We start from the raw sequence: 9,372 nt of genomic DNA, 5'->3' as shown, positions 1-9,372 counted from the left end.
TATGTACAAAGCATGTGAGTGATTGAGGCCTGATGGGAAGCTCAACATGATAAATGTGGGGAGTGTGTGTAGCGGCTGATGGGCAGACGAGGCTGAAGGGTCTTGCAGAGGCTGAATTGCAAACAGTTTTGCATGTTGTGCTAATGACCATCTTTTTACTCCTGAATGCATCTGGAAGGCTTGGAGATTTATATTATGTTTTTGTCTTTATTCCTAAAACTATGCAGTGGCATGCTGTGCTGTGGCACAGTAGTTGGGGGCGTGGACTGAGAAACTAACTGCCTGGGTTCTGATTGCAGTTGCCTCACTTCCTAAATGCCTGACTCCAGGCAGCTACTTTAACCCATCTGTTCCCCAGTTTCTTCATTGGTAAACTGGATAATAAACAGACCTATCTTATACCTTTGTTTTGTGTGTATGCTCTTTGAACTTTTGTTTTTAAAGAAATGGAAACTTTTACAGAGGATATCTTATTTGAGATTAGGTCTATCTGCTTGGTGCCCGTAGCTGAATGGTTAGGGTGCCGGCCACATACACCAAGGCTTGCAGGTTCAAACCCCCCTCCCTTTCCCCACCCCAGCCCTGCTAAACAACAATGACAACTGCAACCAAAGAATAGCTGGTCATTTTGGTGGGCGCCTGTACTTTGAGGCTGAGGCAAGAGAATCGCTTAAGCCCAAGAGTTAGAGGTTGCTGTGAGCTGTGATGCCATAGCACTCTACGGAGGGTGACATAGTGAGACTCCATCTCAAAAAAAAAAAAAAGAATTAGGTCTATCCGGTGGGCTAGTTTCCCTCTTCCTCTTTACCCAGGGCCTCTGGGACCTATCTGTCCAACACTAAAAACCACTGCCATAGAGCAAGTGATTGAACCTCCTTTTTTTAAAGTGATGGAGTCTTGCTATGTTGCCCAGGCTGGCCTTGAACACCTGGTCTCAAGTGATTATCCTGTCTCAGCCTCCCAAGTAGTTATTATAGGTGTGCACCACCCACCAGTTGGGAACTTGGACAATTAGCATTTATATTGACCTAAGTTAATGTTTTCATTCATGAACCATGAACTTTCATAATTTTACTTAAAATATGACTTATGATTTTACAAGAGAGGAAAAAGATTTAGAATAGTAGAGCTATAAGATATCAGAACTGGGGAGGACTGTCTTAGTGGTCTATTTAAAGATGAATAAATTGGGTCCTAGAGAGGGAAGTCTTTAAAGGTGTGCTCCAGATGGTGGACATGTGCTCCTGTTTCAGACTTCCCAGCCCTTTTTTCTTTATCTTCTTGCTCAAAGGCACACAACCAGTTTGGTGCCCAATCCAGATAAACAGTTTTCACCATTCCAGAACTCAGGCTTCTTTACCTACACTTCCTGCTGTTTTACAGTATGTCTTGGCTTTACTGGTGACTCTCTAATGCAGGGGTCCTCAAACTGTTTAAACACGGGACCAGTTCACTGTCCCTCAGACCGTTGGAGGGCTGGACTGCGGGCCCTGGGATGAGTTGGCTACTAAGCAGGACAGGCAGCGGTGGCAAAAACACACGGCAGGCGGGATAAATGTCCTTGGCATGCTGCATGTGGCCCCTGGGCCGTAGTTTGAGCACGCCTGCTCTGATGGGTTACTCGATGAATCTGTGGATTGTTTTTAATCCTCTGGTTGGGCCTAAAGCTCAGCTTTCTGATAGTACCTGAGGGCCTGGACTTGGATGAGTAGCCATTTCAGGGTGTTTTTCCTTATTGTGGTTTTTTAAGAGCAATCACTGTTATTACTTAAGAACATTTTCTAGCACATAGGGTCTCAGGGCACTTAATATGACCACAAGGGCCAAGTCCCTGAGATCAGAGTCTGACCAGCAAGGTATTAGGAGATGCATCCAGAAGTGCTATCAGACACCAGCAGAGCTGACAAAGGGGTCCCATGGAAGTAGGCGTTAGCCTCAAGAATGCAAGTCCTAGCCTTAGGCCTCTTGACCTGCCAGGTAGTCCCCTCTTGCTTTACTCTCAGAGATGGCTGCAGAAGCCTGTGATCTAGAATGGGCTGCCACTTGTCTAGGAGGAAGCCATGAGAACCTATGACCTCATAGCTCAGTGTTGTCATAGATGTGGATCATGTCCTCATGGTTGCTGAGAAACTGGATGAGATGAGCAGCCTGTTCCAGGTCAGGGTAAGCCAGCTACACCTTTGAGTTGGGAATGAATTCCAGAGTACAGGATATAGAACACAGGCCCAGGGAGTCCAACTTCTTCCTCACTGATGCAGTGAAGAAACATTACAAATTTGAAAATGTTCTTCATCTTCAGTTTCCTTGACATCCTCAGCTCCTGCTTCAATTGCCAGCTCTAGGTTCACAGTTTTCTTCTCTTTGTCCTCCACTCCAACCATGATCACCCCGTTTTTCTCAAAGGAGTGACGAGTTCTTTCAGTCATCACGCCCCCATTTTGTTTTAGGATATGTCTAATGTCTGACTGTCCCTTGGAGCTCCTGTTAGACAATGCCTCTCAATGAGCAGAGGAGAGCCACCAGGGCCTCGACCCTTACAGCAAATGTGTATGTCTTTAGTTTTCTCCATTTTCATTGCTGCTTCAATTGCTGACTAGGGCATGTGCTTGCTGCGACACACCTAAGATGCTGGCCAGGCTGCTGAACTCAGGGTTGGGGTCTCCCTCTTTAACAGCTAGAGGCGAGTTCAAAGAGAGTTTGGCGAAGATGCGGCTCCTTTTGGCTGTGTCTTCGGGCTCCTTGATGCCTGACTTTGGAGCATTTGTTGTGCCAGGTGGCTCCGCTGCTGTGAGGTGCAGCGTCCGGCTTGGGGAGCCGGCGCTAAAGAGCTGTCCGGACGCCGGGGCTGAACAGCCATCTGGAGCCTGGGGCCTTGTGCCGGTAGGCTGGTGGCGGCTCAAAGAGCCATTGGCTCTGACCCTGGGCTGCAAGCTGCAAACTGCAGTGGCCAAGGACAGCCCGTCTGGTCGGCGCAGAGCAAGCAGGTCAGGACCTTGGGCCGCCTCTCCTTGTCACCCGAGACCCAATGGATCAGGCCCTCCCGGGGCAGCCTGCCTGCGAATGACCCTGCATGGTCCCCGTAGTAGCTGGGAGTGGGGGCCTCGTGGTCGTTTTTAATAACTGGCTGAGTATCATCTGTCAATGGATCTAGAGCAAGTAAACCATGTGGAAAGTAATATTCTAAATTAAAAATGGGCTTTTTTTTTTTTTTTTAATTTATCTTACCGAGTAAGCAGAACTACGTTAGCTGAAAATCTCACGGAAAATTAAGGTTGTGTTTTCCTGTTTAACAATCTTTCTATTAAGGAGACAGCGGATACTTGAATGGGCATTCATGGGAGGTCACCTAGAGCCCGAACTTGAACACTTGAGCTACTGAGGTTGCAGTCAATCTTTTAAGCACCTCCACAGCCTCTAGGCTTTTCTAGTCTCTCAGGGACCAATCACACAGACTCCAGTGTTGGCTTTTCCCTGTCTCCCTCTCTGCAGTCACATAACTGACTGCAGTTTTGTGACTCAGTTCTGGATTCTTGGGAGAAAAAGAATCTGATTGATTCCCTTGGTTCCCCCGCCAAAGGGAGGAAGTTTCTTATATTTTGCTTCTTAGTGACGGATGAATTTATGGCAAATCTCAAGTTACATTCTCCGAGAACATTGATGTTCTATGAGTTGGTGTTAAAATTGAATAATGCTAGATGTTTTCCTCCAAGTCACAGAAAAAAGTAAGTAAATCATCTTAGGTAAAGTTTTCCTTAAAATTCTTAATTTTGATATAATCAAATCCATCAGCTATTCCCATTATGGCTTACGTTTCAAGGTCTTGTATATCCTCATCAATTCAAACCCATGCTTTAGGCTAGGGGTGTCCAACCTGTGGCCTGCCGGCTGTATGCTGACTTTCTGAGGACTTGTTTTGTTTATCAAGTGTCAGATATCAGGAAAAGTATGCACAGACTTTTTTTTTGCTAATCAGCTTTAGTTAGTATTTGTATATTTAATGTCTTGGTTCAAGATAGCTCTTGTTCTTCCAATGTGTGGCAGAAAAGAAAAAAGGTTGGACACCCCGGGTTAGGCTTTTGGTACCATTAGGAGTCCAAGGAGAAATTCCTAGAAGATTACATGGAAATGGAAGAATTGTAGACAGATGAAAGAAAATGAAATAACCTCAGTATTGACTCCAAAGACTTTTTTTTCCTTTTTTTGCCGTTTTTGACCTGGGGTGGGTTTGAACCTGACACCTCCGGTATATGGGGCCAGTGCCCCACTCCTTTGAGCCTCAGGCATTGCCCTCCAAAGACTTTTCTACATAGCTGATTGATCATATCATCTGTAAATAGAGACAAGTTTATTTCCTCTTTTTTCAATCCATATGCTTTTTGTTTTTTTTTCTGCCTTAATGCCCTGGCTACTCTCCCAAATGTGATGTAGGAGTGTGGAGCCTTGTTCCCAATTACAGAGGGAAAGTATTCAGACTTTCACCGTTAAGTATGATGTTAACTGTATTATTTTTGAGATGTCCTTTAGCAGATTGAGGAAAGTCCCCTTTATTCCTAGTTATCTCAGTTTTTATCATGAACAAGTATTGAATTTTGTCAAGTGTTTCTTCTTCATTAATTAACATAATTGTGATTTTCCTTCTTTAACCTATTAATATGGTAGATAATATTGAGCCAACCTTGCATCCCTGGAATAAACCTCTCTTGGTCATGGTAAATTTAATGAATTATTTGTTAATATTTTGTTAAATATTTTTCTGTCTATATTTGTGAGGGATTTTGGTCTATAATGTATATCTGTATGTCTTTTTTGGCACTGTCTTTGGTATCCAGGTAAAAATGGCTTTTTTTTTAAAGATAGTCTCACGTTGCTGCCCTTGGTAGAGTGCCATGGTGTCATAGCTCATAGCAACCTCAAACTCTTGGGTTTAAGCTATTTTCTTGCCTCAGCCTCCCAAGTAGTTGGGACAACCTGCTATTTTTAGAGATGGGGTCTCTGTCTTGCTCAGGCTGGTCTCAAACTCGTGAGCTCAGGCAATCCTCCCACCCCAGCCTCCCAGAGTGCTAGAATTATAGGAGTGAGCCACTGTGCTGTAAAACTGGTCTTGTAAAATGAGTTGGGAAGTGTTTTTCTTCCTCTATTTTCTGGGAGATGTTGCGTGAAATTGGGGTTAATTCTTCTTTAAATGTTTAGTAGAATTCTCTGTGAAACCATCTGCATCTTTTGAGATGATCATTAGACTTTTCTTATTTAGTCTACGTAGTTACCATTTCTGACACTCCTTATTCCTTGGTGTAGATCTGTATTTCCATCTGGCATCATTTTCTTTTTGCCTGAAGGACTTCTTTTAATATTACTTGTAGTGCATGTCTACTGATGATGAGTTCTTTCAGAGTGTAATGTCTGAAAAATATTTATTTTGCCTTCTCTTTTGAAATAATTTCTAGGACTAAAATTCTAAATTGTCAGTTTTTTCCTTCAGTAATTGAAAGATGCCTCATTTGCCTTATTTCTGATAAGAAATCTGCTGTCATCCATCATCCTAATCTTTGTTCATCTAAATGTGACATGGATTTTTTGCTTGTGTGTATGTGTGTGTGTGTGTTTTTCCCAGCTGATACCTTGATCTTGTTTTTATCTTTGGTTTTGAGCAATTTGTTTATGATGTTTCTTAGCTTTTTCCCCCATGTTTCTTATGATTGGAGGTTGTCAAGTTTTTGGACTCCTGGATTTATAGTTTTCATCAAATTAGAAAGGTTTTGATCTTTATTTCTTTTAAGTATTTTTTTCTGCCTCTTGTTCCTTGTTTGGTGTTTCTGATTACTAATATGTTAGGCTTCTTGCTGTTGTCTCTCAGGTCAGTGACACTTTTGTTTTGATTTTGAATCTCTCCCCCGTGTTTCATCTTGCATAGTCTCTATACTGTTATGTCTTTTTAAATGTTATTTTTAATAATAAAACACAGAACATATAACAAGGCAGAATGTTGTTGTGTCTTCAACTTCACTAATTTTTTCTTCTGTAGTGTTTAATCTGTTAATCCCATTTAGTTTGTTTTTTTCATTGCATACATTGTAGTTTTTGATCTCCAGAAGTTCAATAGGGATCATTTTTGAATTTTTCATGTCCTAGCTTTTTGAACACATGGAATACAGTTATAAAAACTGAATGCCATTTCTGTTAATACTAACATCTGTGTCAGTTCTGGGTTGGATATAGTTGATGTGGTTTTTCTCTTCATTATGGATCTTATTTCTCTGATTCTTTCTATGCTTGTTGGTAAGTTTTGATTGAAAGTAAGACGTTGTTTGTTTTACCTTATTGGGTGCTGGGTGTTTTTCTAAAAAACATTCTGGAGTTTACTCAAACAGTAATCTGAGGCAGTCGTTGGTTCATCTTATTTGTTTTCATCTTTCAGGGGGTTTCTGTATCTTCTTGCCTGATGTCTTAAAAATCATCTATTTGTATACTGCATATTTTTGTCAGTTATTTGAAAGAATTTGATCCTCCTGAGTCTTCCTTTTCAGTTTTGTTAAGTTGGACTGGAGCAGTGCTCAGTCTAAGGCTGATTATTTCCCATTTCAAAGGTAGTACTCGACTGTGTACTCTGTTCAGTGCACCATGAATCATGAGTTTTCCACCTTGGTTGGTGGGAAAAGGCATTACCTCTAGCCTTGTGTATTAGGCACTGGTGCCTGTCATCTTTCCTGCTTGTTCTTCCTCCAACTTCAGGTAATTTCCTCACACACATGTGCTAATGACACTTGGGAGGGCCCTTGCGGAGCTCTGGAGTTCTCTCTTTGTGCAGCTCTTTCCACTTCAGCACTCTGTGCCACAAATTTTAGCTGCCTTGGTTTCCCTGGAGTGTCAACTCTGCCTTCTCTATTCACAGTGTTCTCTGGGCTTTTCTTGGGTTCCCCCTTCCTGCACCACAACCTGGAAATGCTCAGGGTGGTAAACCGAGGTGATCGGAGGGCTCAGCTCATTTGTTTCCTGTCTCTCAGGGATCACTGTATATTGTTGTCTGATCTCCTGTGTCTTGACAAACATTGTTGGATGTATAGGTGGATACAGGTAGATGGAGAGATTTTTGATTGTTTCAGAAAGAAGGGTAAATGTAGTCCTTGTTATTCCATCTTGGCTGGAAGTTGGATTCCAGTAGATTTGTCATACATTTACTTATGTATGCCTACTATTTCCTATAGAAGATGGTATCTGATTTAATATCATTTTATCTTTTATTACTTTTAGTATATATTTCAAGGTCTTCCAAAAAGTGTCATTTCTTTGAACATGAACTATGGTGTGTTCCCCAAAAAGTTCCTAAACCCAACTGATCAAAATCACTTATGAAAATAGATTCATAGGGCAGCGCCTGTGGCTCAAAGGAGTAGGGCGCTGGCCCCATATGCTGGAGGTGGCGGGTTCAAACCCAGCCCCAGCCAAAAACTGAAAAAAAAAAAAAAATAGATTCATAGATTGATAGGTTATTAGCATCAAGTTTTAGAAAATAAATTTCTGGGCTTTACTCCTTACCTAGTGAAATCAGTCTCCAGGTGAAGAACCAGGGAACCAGGGAAAAGCTTCCTGGGTGATTTGAGATTCCCTGACAATTGTCATAGTATAATATAAATGATGTTGTTAAAAACATGAGTTCTGTGGTGGGTCTGGGATCTATGAAGAGAACTCACTAAGGTCTAAATCAGTGGTTCTCAACCTATGGGTCGTAACAATGAAAATACATCCTGCATATCAGATATTTACATTACGATTCATAACAGTAGCAAAATTAAAGTTATGAAGTAGTAATGAAAATAATTTTATGGTTGGGGGATCACCACAACATGAGGAACTGTATTGAAGGGTCACAGCGTTAGGAGGCCTTAGGAAGGTTGAGAACTACTGGTCTAAATAAATGTAGCCATTGTATAGGAGAGGCAAATTCTTGTCAGAAAAGGGAACTCAGGACCATGAAGGACAGATGAGCTCAAATGCTACTGGGGGAACCTTGGAAAGACAGATCCACCCTATAATTCTTTGATTTTCCAGAAAGTTGGGTGACCAACTATCTGGGTAGCCCAGAGGACTGCTCTGGAGTGCTCAGTACCTTGAGCCATCATTCTGAAGGACTTTTCACTTGCTCTTGAGTGCTAACACAGCAACCAGACACTGTTTTTTTGAATTGAGTGTGGAGGAAAATAATTGAGCTTATAGTAAGTTTCATTGAAAAAAAAAATCAATTGAGAGCATGAGTTACATGGGTATATGCATTTACCCAAACTCATAGAACTATGTACTTATTATGGGTGCATTTTAGTTTATGCATATTAGCATACATACAATTGTGTGAATACAGTTGTATATTGTAGGTATAATGTTGATTTAAGGGCTGGGCACAGTGGCTCACATCTATAATTCTAGCCCTTTGGGAGGATTTGAGGTGAGAGGATCACTTGAGGGTAGGAGTTCAAGAGCACCTTGGGCAATGGTAAAATCTCTGCCTCTACAAAAGCTTTAAAAATGTTAACTGGGGATGGTGGCATGCACCTGTAGTCCATGTTACTTGAGGGGGCTAAGGCAAGAGGATCACTTGAGCCCTAGTATTTCAGACTGCAGTGAGCTATGATGACACCACTGCATTCCAGCCTGGGTGACAGAGTATCTTGGAAAAAAAAACAAAGTTGATTAAAAAAAATAAAGAATATGGACTTTGGAGCCACACTGCCTGGTTTCAAATCCTAGCTCTATCTCTTTCAAGGTATCTGACCTTCGTCAAGCTTCTTAATTTTCTTGTTTTTCAACATTCTTGTCTGTAAAATGGGAATGGTGTTAGCAGTAGCTCTTTCTTAGTGTTGTTGGGAAGATTAAAAGTGATAATACTTGAAAAATGCTTAGAACAGTATTTGATACATAGTTAAGTGTTCAGCACATGTTAACAAGGTTTTGAAACTACTTGGTCTTGGGCAGTTTATCCACTTCCTTTAAAGGGGTGGTGGTAATAACCTCCCATAGTCTTGGCTTGAGGATTAAGTAAGAAAGAACATAAAAGCAAGTTATCGATGAAACAAGGAGTTCTTCTTGCTTATTTCCATAAGTAACTTGATGAACCCTCTGAAAATTATATGGAAAACATTTTCAACTTCAGTGCATTTTTTTTCCTGGGGAGGTAGTGAAGCTTTACAAGCGCTCCTTAGGGAATTCTTTGCCCCACCATTTCCCCCAGACCTCTTCTCCAGTATTAAGAACTGTTACTCAGGCTCTACGCCTGTGGCTCAAGCAGCTAAGGCGCCAGCCACATACACATAAGGTGGCGGGTTCGAATCCAGCCTGGGCCCAGCAAACAACAATGATGGCTGCAACCAAAAAAAAAAAAAA

The 9,372-nt window shown here is 41.6% G+C and overlaps 1 protein-coding gene and 1 pseudogene across 4 annotated transcripts in view; one reads left to right on the top strand and one right to left on the bottom strand.

Annotated features, from left to right (window-relative positions):
* The window catches only part of DENND1A (DENN domain containing 1A), a 528,338-nt gene that overhangs the window by 27,676 nt on the left and 491,290 nt on the right, over nt 1–9,372 (top strand). The gene's annotated exons all lie outside the window — the stretch shown is intronic.
* LOC105886543 lies at nt 2,077–8,114 on the bottom strand (annotated as a pseudogene).

Source organism: Otolemur garnettii, unplaced genomic scaffold, assembly GCF_000181295.1.
Source record: "Otolemur garnettii isolate 467f Iridium unplaced genomic scaffold, OtoGar3 scaffold00014, whole genome shotgun sequence".
Taxonomy (NCBI): Eukaryota; Metazoa; Chordata; class Mammalia; order Primates; family Galagidae; genus Otolemur; species Otolemur garnettii.
This window is presented reverse-complemented; position numbering and strand designations above follow the sequence as displayed.